This window comes from Scyliorhinus torazame, chromosome 14 (genome assembly GCF_047496885.1).
Source record: "Scyliorhinus torazame isolate Kashiwa2021f chromosome 14, sScyTor2.1, whole genome shotgun sequence".
In the NCBI taxonomy this organism is placed as follows: domain Eukaryota; kingdom Metazoa; phylum Chordata; class Chondrichthyes; order Carcharhiniformes; family Scyliorhinidae; genus Scyliorhinus; species Scyliorhinus torazame.
This window is the reverse complement of record NC_092720.1, coordinates 85215057-85227663: the sequence shown is the minus strand read 5'-3', so window position 1 is coordinate 85227663 and position 12607 is coordinate 85215057.

Sequence of the window (12607 nt, the reverse complement as noted above, 5' to 3'; positions counted from 1 at the left end):
GGTTGAGGGGAGACCTGATAGAGGTCTACAAAATTCTGAGGGGCATAGACAGAGTGGATAGTCAGAGGCTTTTCCCCAGGGTAGAGGGGTCAATTACTAGGGGGCATAGGTTTAAGGTGAGAGGGGCAAGGTTTAGAGTAGATGTACGAGGCAAGTTATTTACGCAGAGGGTAGTGGGTGCCTGGAACTCGCTACCGGAGGAGGTGGTGGAAGCAGAGACGATAGTGACATTTAAGGGGTATCTTGACAAATACATGAATAGGATGGGAATAGAGGGATACGGACCCAGGAAGTGTAGAAGATTGTAGTTTAGTCGGGCAGCATGGTCGGCACGGGCTTGGAGGGCCGAAGGGCCTGTTCCTGTGCTGTACATTTCTTTGTTCTTTGTTTGTTCTAATAAAATCTAGTGGCAGCAGAGGTATGGATGAGGATTCCAATAACGGAGGAGCTGAGGCAGGGCTGGTATTGGGTATTTTTTGCAGGTGGAAGTGGGTAATCTTGGATAATGGCACAGATATATGCTCATTAGTATTTCACCATTCCGCTACTTAAGACGTGGAGCAATTTAGCAGACCATATGTGTTGCAATCTTTGCCAATTTGCGGATCAGTTTTGATCGGGGTCCGACAGACTACTTTAGAACTCTGATTTCTACATGCAAGGCACCTAATACCCATTTCAACCAGTTACTTTACACACCTAGCATTTGCCAGCATATTTCTGTGGAAGATCAGATGCAGCAATATTACATCTCTCCACCCATGACTCTTTAATCTGCACATATTAGTCTTTGGTATGTATTCATTTTTCATACAAAGTAAGTTGTCTTAAGTGCCTTACTTGCCAGTCGATCTCGTTAAGCTCTTTCCTCATTGCCTTGAAGCAGTCTGTTAAACTTGTGTTCTTAAGTATTCATTAAGTGCATTTGTTCACTCCAGATCATGTTAAATTAAATCATATTATGGCTGCTGTCATCTAGAGATGCCACAACTTAATTTCATAGTATGCCATTTGAGTTACCTGTTGTGGCACACCTAACATTGCAGGATGGATTTAACCAAAAGGGTGGCAGTCCATAAATTAGTGTTCAATACAGATCAAGTGGCTGCACAGGTGGGTGGCTGGAAACACTCAAGCAAATTAATGATAGGCAGGTGGGAGAGCAACAGTTGGCAGTCGGGGGAAGTTCTGGTAGGATCCATACTTAAGGGAACTCAGTAGTTTTTCTACAGAATGTGCATAAAGTCAGCAGTGGAAAGGGTGTTGAACAAAGGAGGCTGAGAAGTAGTCATTGAAGTCAGGGAAAGGGTAGCATTATATTTTATGATGCCTATACTGTGAATACATTCATATTAGCAAGCTCACATCCCTTCAAGCCAAAATTAGTGCCCATAAGATTCGACCCATGTGGCCTACCCATGACCAGGGGTCAACATTGACAGTGACACACTATGTAGCCTCTCAGAAATAGAATAGAATCACAGTGCAGAAGGAGGCAATTCGGCCCATCGAGTCTGCACAAACCTGTGATGGTTATGCATAACCAGTCATGTAAGTAGTGATAAACAAGACCTCCGAACAGCAGGTGGCAGTAGAGAACAATCACATGACACTGTTACCTCAGGGAGTTGTTAGAGGGTCTTTGTAATGAATAGTCACACTGTATAGTAGCTTGTAGTTAATTTATTATAATTAGCAGTTTTTGATAGTATTCCTATAGTTATCTTAACCACGCAATTGTTAAATAATAAAGCTTTAACTAGTCTGAGAACTAAACGTTCTTTAGTGCATTTATTCCAAACAGTCAAGCACTAGAATATAACACAACATTCTGAAAGAGTCCCCTACCTAGGGTTAGGCCCACACCCTATCCGCTTAACCCAGTAACCCCACCTAACATAACCTCTCACTTTTTGGGGGGCACTAAGGAGCAATTGATCAATGCAATTCACCTAATCTGCACATCTTTGGACTGTGGGAGGAAACAGGAGCACGCGGAGGAAACCCACGCAGACATGGGGAGAAAGTGCAAACTCCACACAGACAGTAACCCGAGGTGGCCATTGAACCTGGGTCCCTGGAGCTGTGAGGCAGCAGTGCTTTGAAAAGACTAAATGCGCGCCTTCACCAGTGCAGATACTGTCATGTTGGTGGACACAGGCACACCACAGTTAGAAAGGATGGCACTCGCATGTGAGTCCAGACAGACAAACAGGTAATGGTGTAATGGTGGCATTGACAACTTTAGCCATTGTCCATCCATAGAAGAATTGAGAAAAGGTCCAATGGCAAGCAACGTCATGGAGATAGTGAGCAGTAAAAGTCATCAGCAAAGTGGGTGATGTTGGAGCAAGAGATGAAATTTGTGAAATTTCTGCAAAAATATCCAGGAGCTTTTCACTCCCGTGCGTGGACAAAGGAGGAATCCATCAAAGCATGATTGGTGAGGTTTCTCTGGTGTGTAAGTGAATGTTTCCTCCTTTGATAAAGTGGTGACTCTAGTGGAGGTGCATGTTTGACATGCAGAAAACCACGCAGTGAATGTAAGAGATGTGTACTGACCTCCACAGTGCGTCTTCATGAGCTCTGATGAGGAACGGTTCAGTGAGATGGCCATGTGATGCTTGGGCCCAGAATCAGGTCTTCAGGTAAGCATGAAAGTGCAGATCATGGAATCGCTACAGTGCGATGGTGGGATACATGATGGTCGCATGCGTGTAGTTAATAAAACCCTGCACCTGAAGGAATCCAGCGATGGGCCATCATCGCCTTGCCCTGATTAGACTGATCAGTATGACGCTGCCTTTTTGTTCATGGTATCTGTCATCTTCTTGAAGCAGTGATGAACCACTGACTGGATTATTCCACAGGTGTCTTCTGAGGATACCTGGAGTGATTCTGAGGTGAATAAGTTGAGTGCATGGTCACCTTTAACACCACAATTAATGGATGAACAACAGATCCCATTGGTATCAACTCCTCCTCCAGAACTTCCAACAACTCCGCTAACACCCGTCTGGATTGAAACACTAATGCTCTGACAGCTCGATGAAGCAAAGCCTCGGTAATCCCCTTTCAGCTGGGGAGTGTTTTCTGTGAATATTAGCCTGCATTCTAGGCCCCATACACACTTCCTGTCCACTTTACTTGCACTCTCATGAGACTATTGCTCCTCTTGTTCTTGCAGCCCTGTTCCATGTGGCTGAAATTGTCTCTCACACTCATTATACTCACTGGAGGAGTCAAATCCAGAATGCATTCCAACCAATGAGAATCGGAGCCCTGAAGGTTTAAAGCCTCTCAATCTCCTTATGCTGCTACATTCGGTGAGGTTGACCTGAGAAAGACCCCTCCTGTAAGTGCCCTTCAATATGGGTTCCTACTGCGCAAACCCTCCAGATTTATCTCCTTTGGTGTTGCAGGAGCAGAGGGACCTGGAGCTATATGAGCACAGATCACTGAAGGTGGCAGGATAGGTTCAGGCAGTTCGTAAATGTGTACTGGATCCTGGTCTTAATAAATATGGGTTTAGAGCACAAAAGCAAGGACATTACGATAAACCTGCATACAACAATAGTCCAACCTCAACTGATGTATTACAACCCATTCTGGGCACCACATGTTGGGAAGGATGTGAAAGATTTAAGAGAAAAGATTCACAAGAATGGTTCCAGGGATCTTCAGCCACGTAGATAGATTCGAGAAATCGGGGTGGCATTTTAAAATGGCGCCCAATCTCTTCCTGTACTGGGGAGCTGAGCTGAGATTGTCAGTGCAGGAAATTAAGTTAAGTATGGCCTCAGCAGTGCATCCCTTGCCGAAGCTAGAAAAAAAGATAGAGCCCCGTTTGATAGTGGACTCATTCCCAGTGCAACCCCGCTAAACAGACACCAAACGGGACTCTGTTTTGTTCCCGTTAACTGGCGCCACATGTCTCCTTACCCTTTTGCTATAGCCAGTGACTCTTGGAATATTTACTGCATTGAAAACATGAAGTAAATTGTTTTGCCGATGTTAATGATGAAGACGTGATGATAATTACAATGACAGTCACTGTTACTGCAGATAGCACTGAGACTAAATTTGGTCCAGCATTATATCTGTTCTCAGACCTCAGTGAATTATTGTATTGTTACCCTGCAAGATGAAAAACTGTGCAGCAACTTTCAGAAGAAATAAAACAAAGACATAAGAATACGAAAGATTAAAAGAAATGAAGGTTGATGATGCAGAAGTAGCCACATCGGACAAATCCCCAGTGTGAAATTATGATTTTTTTGCCTGAGATTGTTTTTCCTTTGCTATCCTTGTATAATTAAAAAACTACACAATACACATGATGAATAAGCTTCTCCTACAGTTCATATATGTATTTTCCCCTGCCTGCTACAATTTACTGGGTCATTTCATCAATATGAAGATAACATTTTCTGTAACCTCAAGAACAAAAGCCTTTCTAAAAATTTGAACACATTACTGTAATATCCTTTCCTTCCTCAGATGACTTATTTGAACACATCCTCCATTAACACAGGCAGTATCTCATCAATGAAAGTAAATTATTTTCGACCATTAATCATTCCATAATCTGATTAGCTATGACCTGAGGTGATAGCGCTCAGAGTGTATGATGGTGGCCATGGATGGAAAACATAAATCTTTCTGCTGCCGCTGACAGGACACCTAATAGATTACTGAGACTTTGCAGACTTTTTGCTCTAACCCCACTTATCCATGAACCAGTACTGTTGGTGATCAATTATTTTGTCTAACTCTCCCACCAATGAATTGCTAAGACTGGAATTAATGCCATATTCACATTCTCGCCACAGTAGAGGGCAACCTCCCAGTTGTCTGCTATCGTTGTATGTCAGAGACAAGATTGAGCTTCTACCTTAAGTCTTTTTCTAAGATGTACCAATTTGCCAGGGTGCTAGAGGCTGTGGTGAATGGAACGCCGCAAGGTTTGTTGAATGGAGTGTCGCAAGGATTGACTAGTGGAATGCCGCAAGGGTTGACTTGAGGAGTGCCGCAAGGATTGATGAGTGGAGTGCCGCAAGGATGACGTGCGGAATGTCACAGGGACTGACTAGTGGAGTGCCGCAAGGATTGACGAGTGGAGTGGCGTAAGGATTGATGAGTGGAGTACCGCAAGGATGATGAGCGGAATGTTACATAGATTGACTCGTGGAGTACCGCAAGGATTGACGAGTGGAGTGCCGCAAGGATTAATGAGTGGAGTACCGCAAGGATTGACTAGTGGAGTATCGCAAGGATTGATGAGTGGAATATCGTAATGATTGACCAGTGGAATGATGCAGGTGTCTTTGCTGGGGCTTCAGTTGTTTACAATCTATATTAATGGCTTTGATGAAGTGAACAAGTGAATAAGTAAGCTGTGAGAAGGACAAAAAGTATACAAAGGAACATAAACTGGTGAAATGATTGGGCAAGAAAAAGACAGATTAGCATAATGTGGGGAAATGGTTATGTTTGTGAACTTTGGTAGGCAGAACGAGAAAGAGAATGGCACACAACTTCCTCAGTTTGGCAATCGCCACTCTGCACCCACTTACTTGCAGTAAATTTCTTCAGTGCATGCCTCACCCAGCCTTCTGGCCTCCGGCCGGATGAGATCCAGGCAGTGCAGCAGGTACTTGGGTTCAATGTTGGAGTCCAAAAGAATCGGAGTGAAGGAGGACACTTCCCCATTTTTACAGCACATGCCACCATAAAACAGGTGAGCTTAAAGGTCCCATTGAAAAGAATTGTCAATGGAGAAGGTAAGTGTCTAAAGGGAAGTGGATGGCATTTAGGGGCCAACAAGTTACAGGTACTTTTTTAAATTGTGAGAAACTGCTAAATGTTGGATTTCAGAGAGATTTGGATGCTCTTGTACACAAGACACACTAAGTAAAAATGCAGATTCACAAGTGATTAGAAGAGTTGGCTTTTATTGCAATACAAGAGTAGCAAAGTCTTGAAGTAATTATACAGGACTTTGGTGGTGTACAGTTTTTGTCTCCATATCTAAGCAGGGATGTACTTACTTAGAGAAGGTGAAACAAACATTTACTAAATTAATTCCTGGCACGAGAGGGGTGTCCATTGTTAAGAGACTGAGTCAAGTGGGCCTATACTCCCTGGAGTTCAGAACAACTAGAGATGATCTCATTACAACATGTACGAATCTGAGGGGCTTGAAGATTAAATGTTGCGAGGTTGTCCGCCCTGACTGGAAAGGCTAGAATTAGGGGACATGGTTACTGGATAAAATGCCACTCTTTTTAGGATTAAGATGAGGAGAAATATCTTTACTCCGATGGTTGTGAATCTTTGCAATCCTCGACCTGAGAGAGCTGTGGACATTCAGAAGTTGACTACATTCAATGCTGAGGTTTTTGAACTCGAAGGGTTATGGGACCTGACGGGAAAATGAAAATGAAGTTGAGCATCAGTCAGGATCTGCTTAACTGTTAGATCAGGCTTGAGGGGCTGAATAACCTACTCTGCTCCTCTTGCATATGTTGGTATCTTCTACAGTGGGCGTTGTCAAGAAATTGTGCCCAAGACACTGATACATTGTCATTATTCATAAAATTATTTTTTCTCTGTCAACAACAAGAAGAAAAGATACAAACAGAGCTAATTAGTGCAGCGCTCTATTAAATGAAAAGACTGGTTTTGTGACAAGAGTAATAAAACTGTCAAAGTCTGGTCTGCATGAAATCACTTTAAATTATCTGCATGCAAACTCTAATTTCTCATGCTGAGAGCTGTCAGGAGCTGACATCTACCTGTATTTTCTGCAGTTATTTTCCATTCTTTAAATTCATTCAGCAGCCCTCATTAGACATGCAGGTATCATTTCCACCTCTATATGTCAGTCTTACTGCTTCCAGTATGTTCAATTTGATAGAAGATTAACAATATTGCTTTTTAAAACATTCAAATTATTACAAATAGTGCCAGAGAACTCATTTGTCATAATCTATGAATCATTCAATTTAAACTTGACAGGCAAAAATTACTTCATCCATTATTTAATAAAGGAAAGTAGGTAGGTCATAAACTCCGTTCATTAAATAGGCCAGCTTAATTGCACAATATTGGAATAGTTATCTAAATTGCTAGAATCCATTTTTTAAATAAGTTGATATTCATAAAATTCTTTTTTTTTTCTCTGAATACTTCATCAGTAAAACCTCTGAGAACTATTTTAATAATCGTGAATTGTGCCTTTCATGACAAAAAAAGGTCATAGGTTCAAGAATGTTCCCTTTCCTACATTAAGTTAGAATTTTCGTTATCAGGTTTACATGCTAGATTAGTACAAATTATGGTGCAATCTCTCATTATTATCATGATGTTTAATTAGTATTTTATCTGGACAAGGATATTTAATGGATTTAAAATTGGCCCGTCTCCGTGCAATTTTGGCTATTTTTGTAACTGTTTACAGAATTCTGTTTTCTTTGTTCATTCTATTGCCCTTCAATCCTGTCTTGTAGCAATATTTTTTTCTGGTTATTCAACAACTCTCTTCCTATCTTTCCAGTGACTTCCCTTCCCTGCACAGACAGCTATTATACAGTTGTCTTCCTGCCTTCCTGTCTTCCTCCTTCAAAAACTCACTCAAGCTAGTCCACGATCGACAAGGCCCAATGAGGAGTGTGATGAAATACTCTTCAGTTGTCTGGATGAGTGCAGTTCTAACAACACGCAAGAATCGCAACAACATCTAGGATGGGTTGCCCTTGATTGGCAACCCATCTACCACATGCACTCCCTCCATCGCCGACACAGAGTGGCAGAAATGTGTACCATCTACAAGATCCACAACAGCAACGCACCAAGGTTCTTTCAACAACACTTTTACAAACCTGCATCCTCCACCACCTTGAAGGACAAGGGCAGCCGATGCATGGGAATATCACCACATGCAAATTTCTGTCCAAGGCACACGCCATCCTGACTTGGAATGATGTTGCTGTTCCTTTACTGTCACTGGGTCAAAATCCTGGAACTTCCTCCCGAACAGCACTGTGGATGTACCTACACTACATGGACTGCTGCGGTACAAGAAGACAGCTCACCATCACCTTCTCAAAGGCAATTAAGGGTGGACAGTAAAAATGCTGGCCTAGCCAGCGACGGCCATGTCCTGTGAATAAAACTTTTAAAACCTGTCAGTTCATGAAAATATTCTTTGCCATTGTTGCCATAATATACACCAGTATATCATGGTGCAGACACACACACACACACTGATGGCCATGCAGTGAGACCAATCAGCATACACAACACCGCAGCCAATCACCAGTGAGAGCACATGCACTATAAAGACAGGGGACAGGAGAGTTCCCGCTCATTCTAGTAGCAGCCAGCTCGGAGCACAGAACTCACAGACTGCAACACAGACATTCACCATGTGCTGAGTGCATCACCTGGTTAGGACTAGGCAAGGGTCAACAGTTAAAGCTGGTATTGCATTTACCCACAGTTGAAGTATGTTAATATAGTTAACCTTATAATAAAATAGAGTTGTCCCACTTCCAGTGTTGGTGACCTGTTTGTGATCCAGAACACCCAACACACCATAGAACAAGGAGTGGTTGCATACTAGCACTTCTGAGACCCACCTGCAATTAATCAGCATTCCGGCATCCTGAAGTATGGAGAACATCAACCCGACGCCGCCGCTCTGCATCGCCGGCACCTCAGCGTACAGTGACAAACAGCAACGATACCCAGGCAAGATGTTCAAGATCCGGGTTCCGCAGCAGCTCCAGTGCCACGGCGATCTCCGCGAAAACTGGCGGGCATTCCGGCAAAAGTTTGAAATCTTCCTGCTGGCAGCCGAACTAGAAGACCTGGCCGATCCTGAAAAAACAGCTTCTCCTCACTCTCGCCGGTGCCAGAGCGCCAGAGCAGAAGAAATCTTTTTAAGAATTCAAGTTCTCCAAGGGGCAAAACAGGAGCGACTTCCAGGCAGTCCTGGACAAATTCGGCAAATACTGTGAGGAAAACCCACTCCAACCAGCAAGGAAAGGTAAGAGAAGCACCAGTACTCACCTCAAGGCCGAAATCCCGGAGCAGAAAAAGATTTTGGTCGGCGGCCATCTTTCTAAAGGGACTGCACTTGCGCAGTGCCGTGCATGCGCAATCACGAAAACGGCCATCAGTAAAGGAACCGCGATCTGCGCATGTGCAAATGCCTCCTACGTGCTACGTCACGCGCATCATGATGTCAGAGGCCCTGGACCACACCCATTTAAAGGGGAAACGTCCCAAATCAAAGAATTTTTTTTTTAAAGCTGTAAAACAACATTCCTTCACCTGGAATGACAGCACAATGCCTCAAATTTAACCAGGAAATGAAATAAACCTCCCAAGAACCCGGGAAAAAGCAGTTACCTACCTCCAAACCGAGTCCGATTCCAACATTCCGCAGTGACACCGAGGACCCAAAGGAGCCTTTTCGAGTCGCTGTTATAACAAAGAACAGGCTGTCCCTGAATCAAAACCACCAGCCACTGTTGGTGCACAGCATTGATCCAGAAGACGAGTGGTGTGCCACACTGACGGTCAACCGATCCCAGATACGATTCCGCCTGGACACTGGTGCTTCCGCTAATCTCCTAGCGTGGTCAGCCTTTCAGACCCTTGGGGTTAAACCAACCATTCTTCCGTCGACCTGCCAACTAGTGGTCTACAAAGGCAACATCATTCCTGCTACCGGTTCATGCCAACTCAAAGTGACGCACAACTCGCGAAAAGCCATCCTTCCCTTCGAGATCGTGGGCTCCTCGCAGGACTCTCTGCTAGGCGCACAGGCGTGCAAACTCCTAAACCTCGTTCAACGAGTACACTCTCTCTCTCCAGAGGACATGTCTGCCTTCCAGGATGCGGACTTCAGGGCGCAACTCAATGCCATCATCGACCAGCACCGCGACGTTTCCGAAGGCATGGGCATGCTTCCAAACACTTACAAAATCCTGCTCAAACAAGACGCCACGCCTGTGGTTCATGCACCTCACAGAGTCCCAGCACCCCTCAAGAACCGCCTCAAGCAGCAGCTGCAGGACCTCCAGGACCAAGGAGTGCTCTCCAGAGTGACGGAACCAACCGACTGGGTCAGTTCCATGGTGTGCGTAAAGAAACCCTCCGGCAAGCTCCGGATCTGCATTGACCCAAAGGATCTGAATCGCAACATAATGAGGGAGCATTACCCTATCCCCAAGCGCGAGGAGATCACGTGCGAGATGGCTCGGGCCAACATCTTCACCAAACTTGATGCCTCGAAAGGATTCTGGCAAATTCAACTAGACAGGTCCAGCAGAAGCCGTGTACCTTTAATACCCCGTTTGGCAGATACTGCTACAACAGGATGCCGTTTGGGATTATATCGGCATCAGAAGTATTCCACCGGATCATGGAGCAAATGATGGAGGGCATTGAGGGTGCGCGCGTCGATATTGACGACATCATCATTTGGTCCACCACCCCGCAGGAACATATCAGTCGCCTCCAGCGCATTTTCAAACGAATACGGGACCAAGGCCTTCGCCTCAACAGAGCCAAATATTCCTTCGGCCAGACGGAACTCAAGTTCCTAGGGGACCACATCTCCCGGTTCGGTGTGCGGCCAGATGCGGACAAGGTGGCAGCCGTCACGGCCATGCAGAAGCCAGCGGATAAGAAGGCGGTCCTCCGATTTTTGGGCATGGTCAATTTCCTGGGGAAGTTCATCTCCAACCTCGCCTCCCATACCACAGCTCTCCGGAACCTGGTCAGGAAGACGACAGACTTCCAATGGCTTCCTGCCCACGAACGCGAATGGGAGGAGCTTAAGACGAAGCTTACCATGGCCCCGGTAATGGCATTTTTTGATTCCACGAAGGAAACAAAAATTTCAACGGATGCCAGCCAATCCGGCATTGGGGCGGTGCTCCTGCAACGCGATGAGACCTCATCATGGGCCCCCGTTGCATATGCGTCACGTGCGATGCCACCCACAGAACAGCGCTATGTGCAGACCGAAAAGGAGTGCCTGGACCTGTTGACTGGGGTCGACAAATTTTATGATAATGTGTACGGCCTCCCCCAATTCACTGTCGAGACCGACCATCGCCCGCTGGTCAACATTATACAAAAATACCTGAATGATATGACCCCTCGCTTAAACTCCGGCAGTACGATTTCCAGCTCCTATACACCACGGGCAAGGACCTGATCATAGCCGATGCTCTGTCCAGGGCAGTCAACACCCCGTGTGACCCAGAGGGGGTCTGCCACGTTGACGCCCATGTGGCATTCACGGCCTCCAATCTGCCGGACACGGATGAACGCCTCATCCACATTCGCCGCGAGACTGCGGCTGACCCCCTACTACAGCGTTTCATGCGCCACATGATGGATGGGTGGCTCAAGGGACAATGCCCGCAATTCTACAATATCAGAAATGATTGGCAGTAGTCGATGGTGTCCTCCTGAAGCTGGACCGCATCGTGATCCCGCACAGCATGCACCAGCTCGTTTTGGAACAGCTACACGAGGGCCATCTTGGCATGGAGAAGTGCCGACGGAGGGCCCGAGAGGCTGTGTACTGGCCCGGCATCAATGAGGACATCGCCAACACAGTGCTCAACTGCCCCACCTGTCAGCGGTTCCAGCCGGCCCAACCACGTGAGACCCTACAGCCCCATGAGTTGGTCACGTCCCCTTGGTCTAAGGTAAGTGTTGACCTGTTCCATGCGCTCGGCAGGGACTATGTTCTGATTGTAGACTATTTCTCGAACTACCCGGAGGTCGTACGCCTGCACGACATCACATCATCGGCGGTCATCTGTGCCTGCAAGGAGACTTTTGCTCGTCACGGCATCCCACTTACTGTGATGTTGGACAATGGCCCCTGCTTCGCGAGCCAGGAATGGTCCAACTTTGCCAGCAGGTACAACTTTGTGCAAGTGACATCCAGTCCCCTGCACTCCTAATCCAATGGCAAAGCGGAAAAGGGCGTCCACATCGTCAAACGGCTCCTCTGCAAGGCTGCCGATGCAGGATCCGACTTCTACCTCGCCTTGTTGGCCTATCGTTCAGCCCCACTCTCCACGGGCCTGGCGCCAGCCCAGCTGCTCATGGGTCGCACCCTCAGGACCACGGTGCCGTCCATTCACGTCCCAGACCTCGACCACGTTCCGGTCCTTCAGCGGATGCAACAGTCTCATGCACAACACAAGGCGGCGCATGACGCTTGGGCGACTGATCTCCCTGCTCTGGCACCGGATGGCAATGTCCGCATCCATCTTCCGGAGGGTGGCTGGTCTGCAACTGCTGTGGTTCTTTGGCAGGTGTCTCCCCGCTCGTTCCTGGCTCATCTGCCAGATGGTTCCATTCGCCACCGCAATCGGCGTGCCCTTCGTCTCGTTCCACGCTCGCTACGTGATCCTCCACCGGTGCCACGCCCTCCTGTTGTCCCCAACCTGGACTATGTGGAGATTCCGAATACTCTGCATCCTCCTCACTCTGCCGTGGCCCAGCCCGTTCCTCAGCCGGTGGCTCCTGAACCACCCTTGAGGCATCAACCAGAATTCGTCACCCACCT